We start from the raw sequence: 21984 nt of genomic DNA, 5'->3' as shown, positions 1-21984 counted from the left end.
GACATCATGGACATGTCTTTGGGTAGACACATGTTCTCATTTCTCTTGGGTCTATGGCGAGGAGTGGACTTGACTGGTTCAACGGATAACTTTAACTTTTGGAGGAACTGCTAAGATGTTTTCCAACGTGGCTGCACCATTTTCCATTCCCATCAGCAATTCTTTGCCATTTCTTGAACATGCCAGGCACATTCCTCTTCTCTTCCCAATGTCTCTCTTGAGACTGTCCTTGGTCGACCTTTGTAAAAATAGTCACCCACCTTCATCCTCCCCACTCTCTCTCTCCCTTCCTCTGTTTACTGTCATTTTTAACATCATACATGCTATGACTTTTAAAACTTGTTTTATTGACTGTCTCCCCTCACTAGAATGTAAGCTTCACTTTGCTCATGGTTGTCGTGATGTTCCTAGCACAACACCGGGCACACAGCATCTGCTCAGTGTTTGTCGAGTGACACCCAGATAAAGAGACGGAGGGCGCTGTGCTGGGCCCCCAGGGCAGAATGTGGTGGGGGCTGGGGAGTGGGGGCACCCTGAGTATTACCAAGGCCCTGCACACTTCTCCACCTGTCAAACCTGCCATGGGGGCTCAGCCCAGAGTACTCAAGCTCTCACCCTCACCCTCCAGTGGTGCAGGAGAACCCAGCCCACCCTCCAAACTGGCAGGAGGCCATGCAGTCATTGAGACTGGCCCACTTACCGGATAGCACATGGCTTATGGGCACAGTTTACTCAGAGGATTTGAGAGGTGGCGGTTGGAAAGGGCATTTGACCGTGACATCAGTACCCTCCATCGGCCTTATCTGTCCCCCTCCGGGGAGACACCAGATGTGAGAGCTGCCTGACAGGCAAGGAAGCCAGCCTTTCCCATGCGGGAGCCAGGCATGGACGGTCCCAGCCGCAGAGCCAACCCACTGGTTCTTTTACGGCCTCACCTCAGCCGGCCTCTGGGCGTGTCAGTCAGGAATCCTTTGCTGGCAAGGGACGGAAATCCAGCTGAAGCTGAAGCAAAAGAGCAGTTTGTTGGCTCACGTGGTACCTGGAGAACAGGCGAGGGGGCAGCCCACTTTCAGAACACGGGTGGCCGGGCGCACGGCTGTCCCCGGCTCTCACGCTCTTGGCCTCCTCTGTCATTTCTTCTCTTTGGGCTGGGTTGGTGTCATTTTCTCCCACCGCAGATGGGCCTCTTTGTGGGACAGGGAGCTTGGCTGTGGGCGACTGTGGTTATAGAAATCCAGTTTTGTGGCCCAAGGGGAGAGGAAATTGCCCCCTGTGCCCCTCAGAACAAGCCAAGGAAATGCTGATTGGCACCGTGGGAATCACATACTCACTTGTCTCAAACACACCATTCCCATTCTCCACCGTTATCCATTATGGTTACAGCTTGCTGGGCTCTCCCAAAATGCCTGCCTAAGTGCCAGGTACTTGGCAATATTTCTCCGAATCCACACAACTGCTCTGCAGAAAGCTCTTTGGATTCCTGCTGACAGAAGCCCAACTCAAATTAGCTCAAGCCAAACCTGGAATTTATTACTTACATAATTGGTAAAAGCAGGCGTGGACTTCAGGCATAGCTGGATCCAGGGAGTCAGATGAGCCCAGGACGTCTCTCATTAGCTCCGGGTCTTAAGTTGACTCTCTTCTATACTGGCTCCACTCTCAGGCGTATTCTCCCCATGAAACAGGAGAGACGCCCAAAGCACTCGAGGTTCAGGTGGCCTTTACATCACTCCATCCCAGGGGAAGAGAGAGGCCTGGCTCTCTGTGTGGCGAGCAGATCACTTGCGGAGACTCTGACCGGTTCCTTTGAGGGTTCCATATCTGCTTAGTGGACAAGGGGAAGGCAATCATAATTGGCCAGATCTGCAAGCAAGAGGATGAGGCTGTGGGGGTTGGTGCCCCAGAACTGTCTGGGGGCAGACAGTATGCGTACGGTCAGTTATAGTCAGTGTTATTCTCCCATTGCACAGATTAGGAAACTGGGTCTTAGAGAGATAAAGTAACTTGCCAGCACCGTATAACTAGAGCCCCAGCTGGGACCTATGTCTGTCTGCCCTTCCCAGAACGTCACTTTGCCTTCCCTTTTAAAAAATATTTGTTTATTTATTTAGCTGCATCAAGTCTCAGGTACAGCACACAGGATCTTAGTTGCAGCGTGTGGGATCTTTAGTGGCGCCACATGTGGGATTTAGTTGTTTCCTGACCAGGGATGGAACACAGGCCCCGGCAGTGGGAGTGCAGAGTCTTAGCCACGGGACCACCAGGGACATTCTTCACTGTGCCTCCTTCATTTACTTCTTTTTCTTCTTTTTTCTTTTTGTTTGTTACTCTGCCTCCTTCTCGAGAGACATTGAAACATCACTTGAAGTAGATTCCTCTTGGCAGCCATGTCATTCCCAGCATTTCTTGCAACACCTGTCACAGAGAAGAGGCTCTGGGAGGAGAAGGGGGCCACACTCTCAGACAGGATCTTTTATAAACCCTGCTCCATGACTGAAACTGTCTCTGGGGTCGTTGACTCCTGTTGCCATACTGAATCAGTCATCCATCACCTGGGCCCTGTTTGGACACTGTCCATGATGCGGAGCTCACCACCTCCCAAGGTAGCAGCTTGTTACAGATGTGAACTGATCTAACAGTTAAAAACTTCACCAATGGTTAGAAACAGGATAGCCTTGACTAGCTCCAGATCATTTGTTTGTCTTCATTCATCTGTAGGGGAAGCTATTGTTTTATAGGCAGAAGAAGAGAGAGAAAGTTTGGGTAGGGTGGGCCATCCAAATATTTGAAAGCTACCATACCCCTTCCCAGGTGCGCTAGTGATAAAGAATCTGCCTGTCTATGCAGGAGATAGATGTAAGAAACGCAGGTTTGATCCCTGGGTCAGGAAGATCCCCTGGAGGAGGAAATGGCAACCCACTCCAGTATTCTTGCCTAGGAAATCCCAGGGTCAGAGGAGCCTGGTGGGCTACAGTCCATACAGTCACAAAGAGTCGCACATGACTGAGTGACTGAACACACACACACACACACACACAACCCCTTCCTCTGACTCTACCTGGTCATCTCCCAAGTTTCCTCAACTGAGGACTGTTCACGGTATATATTATCCTGTCCCTAGAGACAGTATCTGTGGTCTCAAGAGTCCTCTAGAAAAATGTGGGCCTGAGTGGGTGGAGCACAGGCCTCAGGGCCCTCTCTCCTCTTGCACTGGTTTAAACAGAGTCCAGAGTTACTTGGGGCTTCCTTGCTGACTCAGTGGTAAAGAATCTGCCTGCGATGGAGGAGACACAGTTTCGATCCCTGAGTAGGGTAGATCCCCTGGAAAAGGAAATGGCAACTCACTCCAGTATCCTTGCCTGGAAAATCCCATGGACAGAGGAACCTCGTGGGCTAGAGTCCATGGGATCACAAAGAGTCAGACACAACTGAGCGACTAAACAACAACAAAAATGTCACTCATTCTTTGGCTGCCACGGAGCAATATTGGCTCAAGCTGCTTCTATGCCAGATCCCTTCTCCACTCTCCACTATGGACAGGTGGCACTGATTTTTTTTCTTTTAATATCAAAAGTGATGGGTCAATTGTAGTTTTTTCAGAAACGGAGAAACTCATCCTAAAATTCATGTAGAATGTCAAGCAACTCTAAATAGTATCCTCCCCCAAAAAATTTTTTAAAGAAGAGCAAAGTTTCAGGTTTCCCAATTTCAAATTATAATACAAACTTACAGTAATCAAAACAGTGTGGTATTGACATAGAGACATATAGACTAAAGAAATAGACTGAGAGCCAAGAAACAGACCCTCAAATTTATGGTCAGTTGATTTTCCATGAAGGAGCTAAAGCCATTCAATGGGGAAAAGACAGTTTTTTCAAAAAAATGGTGCTAGGAAAAGTGGATATTCACATGCAAAGGATGGACTTAGACTCTTACTTTACATCATATACAAACTCAAAAACGGATGAAAGACCTAAGTTTAAAAGCTAAAACTATATCCTAGAAGAAATTATACAGGAAAATATCCATGACTCTAGGCTTAGCAATGGTTTCTTAAACGTGATACTGAAAGCACAAGTGACAGGAAAGAAAAATAGATAAGCTTCACAAAATTAAGTATCTCTGTACCTCAAAAAACATTATCAAGAGAGTGAAAGAACAGCAAACAGAATGGAAAAAATATTTTCCCACTGGGAAAACTCCCTGAGGGGGCAGCCCCCTGCAAGGCCAGTGAGCTGTGGCCGCAGGCGCCTCCAGAGTCTGACCCCCTGCTGCCCTGTGCATCAATGTGAGCTCTACGGTGTGAGCTGTGCTCTGGCTGCTGGTACCTTCCCATAGCAACCGAGAGCTCCTCCCATAGCAACCGAGAGCTCCTCCCATAGCAACTGATGGTCCAGAAAATCCTCAGTATTCTTTTGGTGCCCTACAGAAACGCTCAGGAACAAAACATCAGCAGCGTGCGGGAGTTCACGTGTCACCATGGTGAGCAGGAGTGTGGCTTAGCAAGGTGGAGGCCTGCTGGTTAGACCAGCTGGAGAACTCAGTCTTCCTGATCATTGTCTGCGTGGAGGAAATGGATGACGTGGAGAAAAATCTGAAGCCGTGCTGCCTGCAGATCTAAGCTCCCAAGGTGTCCCCGGACTCCATGATGGAGTGTGCAACAGGGGATGGTGGCAGGCAGCTATTATACACCAAAGCCCAGCTCACAGATGCTCTGCAGCCTCCCCACGAATATGTGCCCTAGGTTTCTGACAAGGGGAAATCCATGAAGGAGAAGGACCAGCTAGCTCTTCATCTGCCAGTTGTATGTGGATGAGATGTCGGATGTCTGCCAACTCATAGCCAGCTCTCCCAAGGATGCCTGCTTCAAGTGATGGCTGGTGCCCTGGGAGCGAGCTGATGCAAGAACAAGATCTCACCTGCCCCTAGTTTTCTGATCCTTGACTCAGCAGCCACTGCTTATCCAGGTAATTTCTACATATTCCATGAAACCCACACGCAAAACTCTGCCCTGCCTGAAATCAAGAATCTTGCCCCACTGTGAATGGTGCTACATTAAAAAGAGTTTAATAGACACTTCCAGCTGTTGTAATTTTTAAAAAATGACAAATTTATGTTATGTATATTTTTTTACTCCAGTAGAAAAAGGTGAGCCAGCATGTTGCAAATTCATAAAATACCTTTGATTTGAATCTTTTAAAGGTTCCTCTCCTTTTGAGTGGAATTAAGTGAAGCGCTGCCTGAATTTCAGCCCTCATTTAGTTTCTCAACTCAAAGAATTCACTTGGGTAGTCAACAGCCTACACAACCATACATGGCAATCGTGTGCTGGATTTCATATCTATGTCTCCTTCTGATTGGTCAAAATCATGTTTGGTCCTCATTCTGTTATCTGATGTATTTACCATCTCCTCCAGTTTGTGACAAAAACCAAGCTGATGCTATGTCATTTTCCATATCATTGAGTAAAAAGTCAAGCTGGGTGGACTCCTGTGGCTCCTCGGTGGAGACTTCCTGCCAGATTTGTACTGACCTGTTAATCAGCACTCTTTGACTGTCCAACTGCTGTTGGTCTTACTTGTGCCTCTGGATTGAAGACACACTGTCGTGTTTTACCAGCCTCCTTTCTCACTGGTCTTTTCATTTGTCCTCAAAGATTTCATGAGAACTAGATGAAAGTCTTTACTAAACTCTGGAGAGAGGCTATTTCATTCATCTGTCAGTCTGGACGTCCTATTACAAAAGAACTTCGGCTTGCCCGAATCTTTGAAGGGGGTAGGATACTGCAGGGCGTTGTTTCCAAACTTGCATCAGAATCACCTAGAGGGTGATGGCTGGGCTCTTCCCAAAGAATATCAGATTCTGGATAGAGCCCCAGCATTCTCATGTCTGGTAAATTCCCAGGTGATGCCAAGGCCACTGGTCCAGGGACCACATTTTGAGAACCACTGATGTATGGGGGGACAAGGGCAAATGTTCTAGAGTCAGGTAGACCTTAACCTGTTTGAACCTCAATTTCTTTGAAATAGAGATAATAATCTTACCTAACAGGGTAACTGTGGGTTAAAAAGGTAATGTATAAGAACACCTTGCTGGAATGTCCCTGGTGATCCAGTGGTTAAGAATCTGCCTTGCAATGCAGGGGATGCGGGTTCTATCCCTGGTCGGGGCACTAAGATCCCACATGCTGTGGAGCAACTAAGCCTGTGCTCTGCAGTCACTGAGCCCATGGACCACCACTGGAGAGCCGGTGCACCATAAGGAAAGATCCTGCATGATGCAACAAAGACCCTACCTATGGCAACTCAGACCTGACACAGTCATATAAGTAAATAACGCCTAGCTGCCTAGCACCTAAGTGATAGTGACATTCATTTTAACATGCCTGGTAATGAATCTGTGCTGAGTGCTTTTCTAAACTGCTCAACCCCACGCTGGAGCTGGAGATGGTCAGTTACTGGCCTCAGCTCTTTGTGGGTTGGTTTGGGCAATGGGTAGGTTTCAAAATTGATGACCTGAAGAAAGTAGATTGATTATCTAAGGAAGAACGGGGAGAAGAGAATATAGAAGGGAGGACTGGCTAAACTGGGAGAGGGCCCCTCTGCCCCTTTGCCTCTTACTTGTCATTGGTGGTACTGTCAGGATTTTGCTTTCCATAGCCTGTTCCTAAATGCCAGGCCAAGAAAGTGGCTGCCTGGCCCACCCAGACTCCCAGGCAGTGCAAACCTCTTCCCCAGTTGGAAGAGATGCCCGAGGCAGTGCTCAGCTGCTGACTAGCCTCACCCTGAGCACCCTCATTCTTAACCTCTCTGGGTCTCCTGCCCCACTCTTGAGTTGCATGTTTCAAAACCATCATGTTGCCTTAGCTTCTCTTCCCAGATTGTGTGTGGGTCTCTGCCTGGCCCTTCTGACTCAGTGGTGGCTCCCAGGCTCAAGGGTTAAAAGCACTTGTGGGCAAAGCCAGCTGGCAGGAGATTCACTCATCACCTCTGTCCCCTTCCCAAGGGGAAGGATCTCCCCCACCTCAACTCCCCCAAGCCCTGAAAGGAGAAAGATGTCCAAGACCTCCAAGAACTTTAGGGGGACACCCGCTGCATTACCTGTAAAGTGCTGCAGTGGCTCTGGGGCTGGACAGACTGTCTGTCTGCCGTGCAGCTGCGAGCATGTTAATCAAGTGCCTGGTACCACCCGTGGTTTCCTCCTTTATCGGGCTGCAGCCAGTGACCTCAGGTGCCTCAGAACAGCCAGGGGTATTAAATGCGAGAATTTGCGTCTAGTGTTCAGGACAGATCTTAGCATGTAGGAAACTCTTAATAATATTGACTTTAATGGGCTTCCCTTGTGGCTCAGATGGTAAAGAATCCACCTGCAATGCGGGAGGCCTGGGTTCAATCCCAGGGTTGGGAAGATCCCCTGGAGGAGGGAAAGGCTACCCACTCCAATATCCTGGCCTGGAGAATTCCATGGACATATAGTCCATGGGGTCACAAAGGGTCAGACACCACTGAGTGACTTTCACTTTCATTTTATTACTATTATTTTATTTAGCTTCTGGGCCAGAGTTTTTTAAACTCCTGGTAGTTCACCATTTGCAGTGGGTTAAACTGTGCCTGAAAAGAGATGACCAAATCTTATCCCCCAGTACCTGTGAAGGTGATCTTACTTGGATAGGGTCTCTGCAGATGCAATCAATTCAGGATTTCAAGTGACGTCATCCTGGATTTAGGTCATAAAAGAAAGAGGGGTGGGAGGGAAAGGGAGGGAGGAAATCGGAAGGATCTCCCTTAGAAGCTCCAGAGGGATGTGGTGCCACACAACCATGATTCCAAACTCTGGTCTGTAGAACCATGAGAGAATCCATGTCTTTTGTTTGAGCCACCAAGTTTGTGCTACACGAATATACTTTTCTTTCTGATTGTCCAGAAACCTTACGCAGACTCACTGTCCCCAGAGGGGTCTGTCCACAGTTCTCTCTCCTCCCAGTGGAAACTCCCATCTCTTAGGGAAATTTACCTTGGTGTTAAGTGGGAAAAAAATATGATAATTTAATTTAAAAGTCTTTCCCTCAGAGCCATTAAAAAATGTTCCCTCGCACACCTGCATTCCAAATGAAGCCTTCTTGGTGGACTGCGGTCTGAAGACCTTTGAGGCCCTCTTGGCCTCCTTTGCTGGGCTGGCCCCCTTCCACAGAGGGCACTTCTGCCATGGTGCTGACCACACTGAAAGGTCATAAGAGCCCTCTTTGTCCTGGCTGTCTTAGCCTGTAGTCCAGGCTTGGCACATCACCATCCTCATAAATGTTTATTGACTTAACAGATGAGGGAGGGCTTTTTCTTGTCTCCCTACTCCTGGCTACCTCTACCCCCGTCCTAGAAAATTCCATGAGAAATGAAAACGTATTTCCACACAAAGACTTGTACATGAACGTTTATGGACGTTTTATTTATAACAGCCAAATCTGGAAGCAATCTAAATGCCCATCACCAGGTGACTGAATAAACAAATTGTGGTAATATCCATACAATGGAACACTACTCACCAATAAATGTGATACATTTACCCACCAGTATGGATGAATCTAAAAGCATTAGATTTTAGAGAGAAGCCAGACACAAAAGACTACATACTGTGTGATTCTGTTTACATGTAATTACAGAGAATGCTGACAAAAGCCCATCTAGTCAAAGCTATGGTTTTCCCAGTAGTCATGTACGGATGTGAGAGTTGGACTATAAAGAAAGCGGCGCACCGAAGAATTGATGCTTTTGAACTGTGGTGTTGGAGAAGACTCTTGAGAGTCCCTTGGACAGCAAGGGGATCCAGCCAGTCCATCCTGGAGGAAATCAGTCCTGAATACTCATTGGAAGGACTGATGCTGAATTGGAAACACCAATCCTTTGGCCACCTCATGCGAAGAACTGACTCATTGGAAAAGATTCTGATGCTGGGAAAGATTGAAGGTAGGAGGAGAAGGGGATGACAGAGGATGAGATGGTTGAATGGCATCACCAACTCTATGGACACGAGTTTGAGCAAGCTCCAGGAGTTGGTGATGGACAGGGAGGCCTGGTGTGCTGCAGTCCATGGGGTTCCAAGGAATCAGACACAACTGACAGACTGAACTGAACTGATAGAGAATGCAAACTAATCTATAGTGATAGGGAGTTGCCAGGGAAAAGTTTCCTGGAGCTGACGCAAAAAGGGGACTATCTGCAAAGGGACAAGACAGGACTCTTGGGTAAGATGGAATACTCTTTATCTTGTTTTTGTGGTTATATCAATGCTGAACTTGTCAGAACTTGTCACTTGTCAGAACTCATCCAACAGATACTTTAAATGGGTGCCATCTATTGTATGTAAAACTGTATCTCAATGAAGATTAAAAAGAAAATTCTATGAAGTATGTATCTTGAATACTTCATCTTCTACTCCAATAAAAATAGGATATGGGACTTGCCTGGGAGGAGGTCTATTTGAGAAGTTACTTAGTCCACAAAAATGTATTGAACTTCCCTCAGTGTAGGCATCTGGATAAGTCCCATCCTCAGGAGCCCCAGGTGGTACCAGAACTTGCCAAATTCTCAAAGAGAGAGAGGAGCTAGATGAAAAGAACATGCCAGGGGCAAAGAATACAAATTTGCCTCCTCGGTGTTGCCCAGCTTGCCTTGTGCTTATTGTTGTTGTTCAGATGCTATGTCATGTCCCATTCTTTGTGATCCCATGGACTACAGCCCACCAGGCTCTTCTGTTCATGGGATTTCTCAGGCAAGAATACTGGAGTGGGTTGCCATTTCCTCCTCTACGGGATCTTCCCCACACAGGGATCAAACATGAATGTCCTGCTTAGCAGGCAGATTCTTTACCACTGGGTCACCAGGGAAGCCCATGAGGTGCTTGTTACAGATACTAGAAACATCTGGGCTCAGTCCCTGACCTATTGAGTCAGAATTGCTGAAAAAGCCTGGGAATCTTTATTTTCAACAAGTGCCCAGGTAAATCTTCAGATCAGGTAAGTTTAGAGAAAGGTTTGACTTGATCTCCATTTCAGGCACAGGTGGGAATGCTGTACATGGCCAAAGAAAAGAACTTTGAACTGGAAGGGAGTACCAGGACTGGAAAAGGTCAGTTTTCTTTCCAATCCCAAAGAAAGGCAATGCCAAAGAATGCTCAAACTACTGCACAATTGCGCTCATCTCACACGCTAATAAAGTAATGCTCAAAATTCTCCAAGCCAGGCTTCAGCAATACATGAACCGTGAACTTCCAGATGTTCACACTGGATTTAGAAAAGGCAGAGGAGCCAGAGATCAAATTGCCAACATCCGCTGGATCATTGAAAAAGCAAGAGAGTTCCAGAAAAACATCTATTTCTGCTTTATTGACTATACCAAAGCTTTGACTGTGTGGATCACAACAAACTGTGGAAAATTCTGAAAGAGATGGGAATACCAGACCACCTGACCTACCTCCTGAGAAATCTTTATGCACATCAAGAAGCAACAGTTAGAACCAGACATGGGACAATGGACTGGTTCCAAATCAGGAAAGGAGTACATCAAGGCTGTATATTGTCACCCTGCTTATTTAACTTATATGCAGAGTACATCATGTGAATCACCGGGCTGAATGAGTCACAAGCTGGAATCAAGACTGCTGGGAGAAATATCAATAATGTCAGATATGCAGATGACACCACCCTTATGGCAGAAAGTGAAGAGGAACTGAAGAACCTCCTGATGAAAGTGAAAGAGGAGAGTGAAAAGTTGGCTTAAAACTCAACATTCAAAAAACAAAGTTCATGGCTTCTGGTCCCATCACTTCATGGCAAATAATGGGGAAACAGTGGAAACAGTGACAGACTTTATTTTTGGGGGCTCCAAAATCACTGCAGATGGTGATTGCAGCCCTGAAATTAAAAGATGCTTGCTCCTTGGAAGAAAAGGTATGATGAACCTAGACATCATATTAAAAAGCAGAGACATTGCTTTGCCAACGATGATCCATCTAGTCAAAGCCATGGTTTTTCCGGCAGGCATGTATGGATGTGAGAGCTGGGCCATAAAGAAAGCTGAGTGCCAAAGAACTGATGCTTTTGAACTGTGGTGTTGGAGAAGACTCTTGAGAGAGTCCCTTGGGCTGCAAGGAGATCAAACCAGTCCATCCTAAAGGAAATCAGTCCTGAATATTCATTGGAAAGACTGGTGCTGAAGCGGAAACTCCAATCCTTTGGCCACCTCATGCGAAGAACTGACTCATTGGAAAAGACCCTGATGCTGGGAAATATTAAAGATAGGAGGAGAAGGGGATGACAGAGGATGGATGAGATGGTTGAATGGCATCACCAACTCGATAGACATGAGTTTGAGCAAGCTCCAGGAGTTGGTGAGGGACGGGGGAGCCTGGTGTGCTGCAGTCCATAGGGTCACAAAGAGTTGGACACAACTGAGTGGCTGAACTGAACTGAATTACCCACTCTGCCTCTGGTCAGTGAGAGTCAAAGTTTACCAACATCTTCTCTCCCTCCATCCCCAGACCTCGCCTGTCTGCCAGAAGTACCCCTGTCTGGTTGACTCTCCCCTTATTGGTCCATCCTGGGAAAAGCAAAAAACAGGGCTTTCTACTTCAATTCCACCATCTTTCAGAAGGGCGAATGTTTTTTTGAGACCGACATATGGACCAAATATATGTATCTTTTGATGAGACAGTGTCTGCTCCTCTGGCCTGAGAACTCAGTGCTAACCTAGGAAACACACTGCCCACTCTGTCTGGATGGATGTGTTGGGGGGACGTTCCATCCTGTGCTCACTTAGGCCACAGAAGACTCACCAGGGCTGTGAGCACCCCCTGCTCAGCAAGCTGCCATCCTGCTTTCATGGGCAAAGCCCCTGCCCACCAGGAGGCTGTGTGGTGCAGAGACAACATTCAGGAAGTGTCTGGGTCACTGCCAGAGATGCCCCAACGCCTCGGGTCAGCAGCTATACCCTTTCCCAAAGCCAAGCAGATCCTTCCCCAGGACACTGGAACTTTGGGTCAAGGATAGGAGTTCAAGTCTTAGCTGTAAGATGATTGCTATCCTTTCTTTGAGAACAGGCCACGGAGACCATAGTTTAAAACCCCCAAATTAGGACATCATGCTCTGATAAAAAGTTTGTAAATCGCTGATGTGAAAAGTTGCTTTGTTGTCGTTGTTCAGTGGCCAAGTCGTGTCTGACTCCTTGTGACCCCGTGGACTGCAGCACACCAGGCCTCCCTCTCCTCCCCCGTCTCCTGGAGTTTGCTCAAATTCACATCCACTGAGTCTCATCCTCTGCCACCCTCTCCTTTTGCTTTCAATCTTAAAAGTATACAAATCAAGTCACAGTTGGTTACATATTGAATAAATAGGAATATATTTCTGGAAAAGAATGTAATCAAGGCAGACACTACCCTCAGAACCCAGCAGTTGTCTGTTTAGGCCAGTGTTTCTACATAAGGGTGATTTTTGACCTCCCTCCCAAAGGACAGTGGCAGTGCTTGGAGATATTTGGGGTTTCCATAACCTGGAGTAGGGATGCTCAAGGCCCCCGGAGAGGGACAGGACACTGCTGAGTGTCCTGCAACCACAGGGCAGCCCCACTACAAGGCATTATTTGGCCCCAAACGTCAACAGTGGGAGGTTGAGAAACCTTGGTCTAGGCCCCCTGGGGCTGCATGTGTGCACCCCAGGGTGTCCGTCTTGCATGGGTGTTTCCTCCTGACTTTGGTCCTGTCTTTGACTGGTGGGGTCTGAGGGGAAAGGCTGGGGGCCCCCCAGAGCTCCCCTGCTTCCTCTTGTGTTGGCAGAAGCAAGACCACCGCCTCTGAGGAGGTGCACAGACACCAAGCCAAGCACAGCAAGAAGCGGGAAGGTCTTGAGTCAGCATCTCCCACCACAGAAGAGGGTCCAGGGCAGAGGTCCCCCAGCCAGGGAGCAGGAAGTGGCCCTGGACTCTGAGGGAGGTGCTTGGCTTCTAGCTCTGCCTGACTCTGCCTCTGGCTGGCTCCCTTAACCTCTGTGCCTCGGTTTCCTCAGTCCCTTCTCTGGGCATCGGTTCCTGCCCTTGCCCCCCTCACAGGGTTTTGTTGTAGGAAGTATGTGCAGAGGTAGGGGTGACCGAGGTGGTGGCAGGTGGGAGGAGGGTAACTCTGGGCAGAGGGTGGAGCATGTAAGCTGTGAGCGTGCAAGCCACCTGCTGGGCTGTGCTGGGACAGCACCGGGGAGGATGGGGAGCGCCCGGCATCATGGTGCGGGCAGCTGGCAGTCTTTCCTCCGTGGACTCTGCTGTCTTGCAGCTTTCAGGTCAGGGGTGGCGACGAGGGGCAGGAAGTGTGGGCATTGCAGGAGCCCTACGGGAAACCGGAAGTGTGCCCAAGCCATTTGTGCTGAAGGAAGTTATCCGGCAGAGAGGAGCCGGCAGACAGGCTCCAGGTAGCTGGCCCAAAGCAGACCCATCAACCGCATGGCCTTGGAAATGATGAACATATATCCACAGCTGCTGCTTTGAAAGTCCTTGAATTTTTAGTTGCTTGTGAAGTGGTATTGCAACCTTTAGATGCCTTTAAGCATTTCTGTCCATCTTTTCAAGGAGCATTAAATCTACTTATTATTTCTAATTTTTATAGCTAATTATTTCTTCTCTATGTTGTATATATTAGCAAACATTTGAAATAACTGCCATGTCCAACAATAAAGTATTTATCGAAACAAAATTAATATATAACCACAAGGATTTGTGGGGAAAACTAGATGGTCACACACACACACGCAAAGGCATGAAAATATACCATAGCCAAGATTACTGATTAAGAAAAATTAGAAAAGTTTTGTAAGCGGGGCAAAGTTTATCCAAACTCCAAAATTTCTTAAAACATGTGTGTGTGAGTTTAGAGGAGACAATGGTGTCTAATGATCATATTGGCTGCCCAGAAGTTAGAAAGAGACCTCTATTCACCCGCAGTGTGACACTTCTGCAGTGCGTCATCTTCTCTCAATTTTATTTTTTTCATCCGTGGAAGGTGGATGATAATGGTGGGATGTCAAAGGGACTGAGGAGCCAGCTGAAAGAGCTCCCAATGCCCAAAATGCAACAAGGTGAGTGAAAAAATAAATAACATAGCATTGGATCATAACCCAAAGTACGACATGAATGTCTGAGAGGTTATACTGATATAACTAAGTGATTGAATAAATGAATAAATTGAGGAGAACAGAGAAATCTACTGTGAAGAATTTCAAGTAATGGATGTAAATGCCCCTCCCTCCAGGAGGGGAGCAGAATGCCCCGCTCCTAAAACGTGGGTTGTGCCCCGTGCCTCCCTTGCTCCCGAAAAAGCAGAGAACGTCCCAGCTGAAACCTGGCAAACACTACCTCACCCGAGTGATCAAGGTCAGTATCATCAGTGGTAAGTCATCTGGGTAACACGTCCCTCTGGTAGGATGTGATGAGAAGGGCGCTTCTGAAACCCCTGAGGCTTTCCTCTCGCAAACCCACGACCCCCCTAGTCTAATCAGGAGAAGCACATGAGACAAACCCCAATCAAGGGGCAGAATCCACATACCTGACCAGCTGTGGCGTAAAGAGCCCCGCCTGCCAAGGCAGTAGATGTTAAGAGATACGGGTTTGATCCCTGGATTGGGACGATCTCCTGGAGGAAGGCATCGCAACACACTCCAGTTGCCTGGAGAATCCCACAGACAGAGGAGCCTGGAGGGCCACAGTCCATGGGGTCACAAAGAGATCGACTGAGTGACCGAGCGACCGACTCACAGTCTTTAAAGCCGTGAGGTTGTTGAGCACAAGGAAAGCTGACTGTCTCAGCCAAGAGGAGCCTCAGGAGAGACGATGACTGACTGTGATGTGGTATGCTGGATGGGATCCCGGAGCAGAAAAAGGACAGGAAGCAAAAACTAAGGAAATCTGAATCAAGTAAGGGTAGCCTCTATTTGGTTAACTATAATATTCACTCACTAGTTTAGACGAATATACCCTATTCATGTGGTGTAAAAGATGCTAACAGTAGGGGAGACTGGAGGTGAGCTATCTGGGATGTCCATCTTTGCACCTTTGTTTTTCTGACCTCGCTGGGTGACTTGCAGGATCTGTTTCCTGACCAGGGATTGAAGCCGGGTCACAGCAGTGAAAGCCTGGAATCCTAGCCATTAGGCCACTGGGGAACTCCAACTGCAACTTTTCTATAAGTCTATTCTGAAATAAAAGTTTTTTTTTTTTAAGTGGATAACAGCGCCTGCATTAAGCTGATGCACCCACTTAGGGAATTCATAGTCTACTTTTACTTAATGTAATGAGCTAAAGGAGATATGTGCGTGCATGCTTGGTTGCTCAGCCATGTCTGACTCTTTGCGACCCCATGGACTGTAGCCTGCCAGGCTCCTCTGTCCATGGAATTTTTCAGGCAAGAATATTGGAGCAGGTAGCCATTTCCTCCTCCAGGGAATCTTTCCAAACCAAGGATCGACTCCTCCTCGTCTCTTGCGTTTCCTGTATTGGCAGGCAGATTCTTTACCACTAGCGCCACCTGGGAAACCAGTATCAAGGATTTAATTACACGGCCATACGGTAAGTGTCTAAAGCTAGCTACTGTTTATCATTATTGTCCTTATTTCTATTTTTGTAATAAAAATAGCAATACATATGCATTATAGAAAAATTTACAGGTGAGCCAAAGGAAAACATAACCCACAAAAGAACAAAGTAGAACACCCACAACCCTATCTTCCCTGGGGCAACTACTGGTCACACCTTGCCATGTACTCCTGCTGAGATGTAACTAATTTTTTATAAAACTTGGATCACACCACTCATACAATTTGGTAAGTGGTCATGATTAAGTAACATTTCTGTTGTTCCCACTCTTTGCTGTTACAAGTAGCCAAGAGCACAAGTAATGAACTAAATATTAATTGGAAAGGGGATAAAACCCTAAAAACATTAAAAAAAACAAACAAACAAAAAACCAGACACCAATTCTTATATAGGCACAAAAGGCGCTCAATGGTTCATCAAAATGACCCTCATCTGAAAAGCTGATGACTGACTTTTCTAGATCTATTTCATTAAAATTTAATACATTAAAAAAATTTTTTTGAAGAAAGAAAGAAGTGAAGGGAATATGGTACAATGTTGGCAGTGGTTGGCTCTTCCGTTTCCTCTGCAGCCTGCTGTGACGGGCAGGTTTCCTGTATGGCGGATACTTGACTCTAAAGCAGCAGCACCATGAGTGACTGGATCTCGTCTTTTTCAACCAAGTGCTATCCTGCCTAAATCCCTGGGTTCACTGATTTTCTTTCAAGTAAATCTATTTACTATGTAGTGTTCTAAATGCTTTCCAAATATTTAATGATCTGATTACATAAATGGGTATTATTTTGCTCATTTTATGGCTTCCCTGGTGGTTCAGACAGTAAAGAATCCACCTGCAATGCAGGAGACCCAGGTTTGATCTCTGGGTCGAGAAGATCCCCTGGAGAAGGGAATGGCAACTCACTCCAGTATTCTTGCCTGGAGAATTCCAGGGATAGAAGAGCTTGGTGGGCTACAGTCCCTGGGGTTGCAAAGAAACACAAGTTAGAGACTAAAACTTTTACTTTCTTTCTTTTTTATTTGCTTATTTTACAGATGAGGAAACTGAGGCCCAGAGAGGCTAAATTACCCAAGGTAATACCCAAGGCACATGAGTCCAGAGGCCAAACTCTTGACAGCTGCACCCAGGACGCCCCCAGAGCACCTCTGGCCAAACTGCAGAAGCCAACAGCTTGTCCTGTGCTGGCAGAGAGGCAACAACGGCACTCAGTTTAGTTCAGTTCAGATCAGTCGCTCAGTCGTGTCCGACTCCTTGCGACCCCATGAATTGCAGCAGGCCTCCCTGTCTATCACCAACTCCTGGAGTTCACTCAAATTCATGTCCATCGAGTCCATGATGCCATCCAACCACCTCATCCTCTGTCATCCCCTTCTCCTCCTGCCCCCAATCCCTCCCATTATCAGGGTCTTTTCCAATGAGTCAACTCTTCGCATGAGGTGGCCAAAGTATTGGAGTTTCAGCTTCAACATCAGTCCCTCCAATGAACACCCAGGACTGATCTCCTTTAGGATGGACTTGTTGGATCTCCTTGCAGTCCAAGGGACTCTCAAGAATCTTCTCCAACACCACAGTTCAAAAGCATCAATTCTTCAGCACTCAGCTTTCTTCACAGGCCAACTCTCACATCCATACATGACCACGGGAAAAACCATAGCCTTGACTAGACGGACCTTTTTTGGCAAAGTAATAGCTCTGCTTTTCAATATGTTATCTAGGTTGGTCATAACTTTCCTTCCAAGGAGTAAGCGTCTTTTAATTTCAAGGCTGCAATCACCATCTGCAGTGATTTTGGAGCCTCCCCAAAATAAAGTCTGACAATGTTTCCACTGTTTCCCCTTCCATTCCCCATGAAGTGATGGGACCAGATGCCATGATCTTAATTTTCTGAATGTTGAGGTTTAAGCCAACTTTTTCGCTCTCCTCTTTCACTTTCATCAAGAGGCTTTTTAGTTCCTCTTCACTTTCTGCCATTAGGGTGGTGTCATCTGCATATCTGACATTATTGATATTTCTCCCGGCAATCTTGATTCCAGCTTCTGCTTCTTCCAGCCCAGCGTTTCTCATGATGTACTCTGCATGTAAGTTACATAAGCAGGGTCACAATATACAGCCTTGATGTACTCCTTTTCCTATTTGGAACCAGTCTGTTGTTCCATGTCCAGTTCTAACTGTTGCTTCCTGACCTGCATATAGGTTTCTCAAGAGGCAGGTCAGGTGGTCTGGTAGTCCCGTCTCTTCCAGAATTTTCCACAGTCTACTGTGATCCACACAGTCAAAGGCTTTGGTATAGTCAATAAAGCAGAAATAGATGTTTTTCTGGAACTCTCTTGCTTTTTCGATGATCCAGCAGATGTTGGCAATTTAATCTCTGCTTCCTCTGCCTTTTCTAAAACCAACCAAACATCTGGAAGTTCACAGTTCACGTATTGCTGAAGCCTGGCTTGGAGAATTTTGAGCATTACTTTATTAGCGTGTGAGATGAGTGCAATTGTGCGGTAGTTTGAGCATTCTTTGGCATTGCCTTTCTTTGGGATTGAAATGAAAACTGATCTTTTCCAGTCCTGTGGCCACTGCTGAGTTTTCCAAATTTGCTGGCATATTGAGTGCAACACTTTCACACCATCATCTTCCAGGATTTGAAATAGCTCAACTGGAATTCTGTCAGCTCCACTAGCTTTGTTCGTAGTGATGCTTTCTAAGGCCCACTTGACTTCACATTTCAGGATGTCTGGCTCTAGATGAGTGATCACACCATTGTGATTATCTGGGTCGTGAAGCTCTTTTTCGTACAGTTCTTCTGTGTATTCCTGCCACCTCTTCTTAATATCTTCTGCTTCTGTTAGGTCCATACCATTTCTGTCCCTTATTGAGCCCATCTTTGCATGAACATTCCAACTATTTTTGGAAAGGGGCGGAGATTTCCAGGATTTGGGCCACCACCCACTCCTTGGTCTCTTAACAGTGGCTTGGAACTGTCACGGCCCTTCTGGGTGCGTCATTTCACTTGCTGATTGAAGATCAAGGCCTGGCCTTGTCGGCCAACTTGGTCCCATTTGATTCTAATGCGTTTAAGTTGTGTCCTTGGGCTATGGCAATCTTTCAAAAGGTGTGCCCTGCCCCCTTCCCTCCTGTTACAGAATCAGTTAAAGGGTTGGCCAAGAAAGGGTGTGGTCCTGGCAGAAAAAGAACTTTTATGGAGCAAGGAAGAGGTCAGTATAGTGTAAGATACTAGCCAGAGTGTCACAGAGGAAAAGAAATGCCTGGGGATGTTAGAAAGAGCAGATGGAGGGGAGGGAAGAGAAGAGTCGACCTCCCTCCAGACTGCTGGAGGCTCAGATGAGCTGGCTGCAGTGAACTGGGGTGGGGGGGTGCACCAAATGAGAAGCTGATACTCTGATTTCCCAGGGGCTTCTGGAAAGAGCAATTTAGTGCATGCCTCCTGTATCATCCTTCTCTCTTGTGGACATTGACAAAAATTTGCCAGTAAGTCCCCACACCCCACTGGACCCCTCACCTACCCGGAGGGCCTGTCCTAGGGAACTCTGTCTCAGACTCAGCGAGGAGCCTAGGGCCCAGCTGAGAAGCTGAAGACAACCTGCCGAGGTCCTGGATCCCTGCATCAGACTCTCCTTCACAACCCACCCTTTCACCTCACGGCGTCTGGCTGCCGTCCAGACTCAACCAGCTGTCAGTAAAGCCTCCACGACCAACTCCAAATCCCCACCCCACCCTGCTTCTCAGACCCCAAAGTCCCCTGAACACAGCTCTCTCACAGTGCCTGCCTACATCTTGTTCACTCTCCACCCCTTCTCTCCTCTGACTTCCTGCCTATGCGCACACTTGACAGTTTCCATACCTGAGCTGGCAATAGCCCTGAGGAACAGAAACAGAGGAAGTGGGATCATCGTGCCCTTTTTATAAATAAGGAAACTGAGGCTCAGGGAAGTAGAGATCTTCCCGAAGTCACACAAATAGAAAGTGGCCTGTGCAGACTTCTGGAGTCCGATGGCTTCTAGAAGCCAGGCCCTGGAATCTAGAAGCCAAATGCAAAGAAACAGAGGAAAACAACAGAATGCGAAAGACCAGAGATCTCTTCAAGAAAATTAGAGATACCAAGGGAACATTTCATGCAAAGATGGGCTCGATAAAGGACAGAAATGGTATGGACCTAACAGAAGCAGAAGATATTAAGAAAAGGTGGCAAGAATACACAGAAGAACTGCACAAAAAAGAGCTTCACGACCCAGATAATCACAATGGTGTGATCACTCATCTAGAGCCAGACATCCTGAAATGTGAAGTCAAGTGGGCCTTAGAAAGCATCACTACAAACAAAGCTAGTGGAGCTGACGGAATTCCAGTTGAGCTATTTCAAATCCTGGAAGATGATGGTGTGAAAGTGTTGCACTCAATATGCCAGCAAATTTGGAAAACTCAGCAGTGGCCACAGGACTGGAAAAGATCAGTTTTCATTTCAATCCCAAAGAAAGGCAATGCCAAAGAATGCTCAAACTACCGCACAATTGCACTCATCTCACACGCTAATAAAGTAATGCTCAAAATTCTCCAAGCCAGGCTTCAGCAATACGTGAACTGTGAACTTCCAGATGTTTGGTTGGTTTTAGAAAAGGCAGAGGAAGCAGAGATCAAATTGCCAACATCCGCTGGATCATCAAAAAAGCAAGAGAGTTCCAGAAAAACATCTATTTCTGCTTTATTGACTATACCAAAGCCTTTGACTGTGTGGATCACAGTAGACTGTGGAAAATTCTGGAAGAGACGGGACTACCAGACCACCTGACCTGCCTCTTGAGAAACCTATATGCAGGTCAGGAAGCAACAGTTAGAACTGGACATGGAACAACAGACTGGTTCCAAATAGGAAAAGGAGTACATCAAGGCTGTATATTGTGACCCTGCTTATGTAACTTACATGCAGAGTACATCATGAGAAACGCTGGGCTGGAAGAAGCAGAAGCTGGAATCAAGATTGCCGGGAGAAATATCAATAATGTCAGATATGCAGATGACACCACCCTAATGGCAGAAAGTGAAGAGGAACTAAAAAGCCTCTTGATGAAAGTGAAAGAGGAGAGCGAAAAAGTTGGCTTAAACCTCAACATTCAGAAAATTAAGATCATGGCATCTGGTCCCATCACTTCATGGGGAATGGAAGGGGAAACAGTGGAAACATTGTCAGATTTTATTTTGGGGGGGGGCTCCAAAATCACTGCAGATGGTGACTGCAGCCTTGAAATTAAAAGACGCTTACTCCTTGGAAGGAAAGTTATGACCAACCTAGATAACATATTGAAAAGCAGAGCTATTACTTTGCCAAAAAAGGTCCGTCTAGTCAAGGCTATGGTTTTTCCCGTGGTCATGTATGGATGTGAGAGTTGGCCTGTGAAGAAAGCTGAGTGCTGAAGAATTGATGCTTTTGAACTGTGGTGTTGGAGAAGATTCTTGAGAGTCCCTTGGACTGCAAGGAGATCCAACAAGTCCATCCTAAAGGAGATCAGTCCTGGGTGTTCATTGGAGGGACTGATGTTGAAGCTGAAACTCCAATACTTTGGCCACCTCATGCGAAGAGTTGACTCATTGGAAAAGACCCTGATACTGGGAGGGATTGGGGGCAGGAGGAGAAGGGGATGACAGAGGATGAGGTGGTTGGATGGCATCACAGACTCGATGGACATGAATTTGAGTGAACTCCAGGAGTTGGTGACAGACAGGGAGGCCTGGCGTGCTGTGATTCATGGGGTTTCAAAGAGTTGGACACAACTGAGTGACTGAACTGAACTGAACTGAATCCTCCCACTCATTAGCATATGAAATTATCCAGCCTATGAAAACTAACCACACCAAATTTCACGGCTGCACTCGCCGTCTGCAATGGTCCACACTCTGTCTGTGGAGTGTGCTTCTGGCTGTATCTGAATAAATCCACTTCTTAACCTATTACTTTGTTGCTCACTGAATTCTTTCTGCAACGAGACATCAAGGACCCAAGCTTCATTAGGTCCTGAAAGTAGGTACTGTGGGTTTTGGCTGAGTTTGAGTCCCAGCCACAGGGGTTCAAGTCCCAAGCACGGTTTGGGGCTTGTTTCCTATCTTCTTTTCCACATCCTCCAGATTCTCTTCTTGGTCTCCTTCTTTTCTTTTCTTTCTTTTTTCTTTTAGAGAATTCTCCCATACTGGTTTTCTCAGCTACAAGGTGAATCCCCACCATGCACTGATGCGTTCTGAATCTTCAGCCCCCCATCCTTCCAACTACAGTCCTGGCACAGCTAAAATGAAACTCATCTCTGCCTGCTGCCTCTTCTCTCAATGTCATCACAACCAGATAGGGTTCTGTTTTCGGAA

At 46.8% G+C, this 21984-nt stretch overlaps 1 pseudogene; it reads left to right on the top strand.

Annotated features, from left to right (window-relative positions):
• On the top strand, positions 885-4874 carry LOC102190258 (annotated as a pseudogene).

This window comes from Capra hircus, chromosome 19 (genome assembly GCF_001704415.2).
Source record: "Capra hircus breed San Clemente chromosome 19, ASM170441v1, whole genome shotgun sequence".
Taxonomy (NCBI): Eukaryota; Metazoa; Chordata; class Mammalia; order Artiodactyla; family Bovidae; genus Capra; species Capra hircus.
This window is presented reverse-complemented; position numbering and strand designations above follow the sequence as displayed.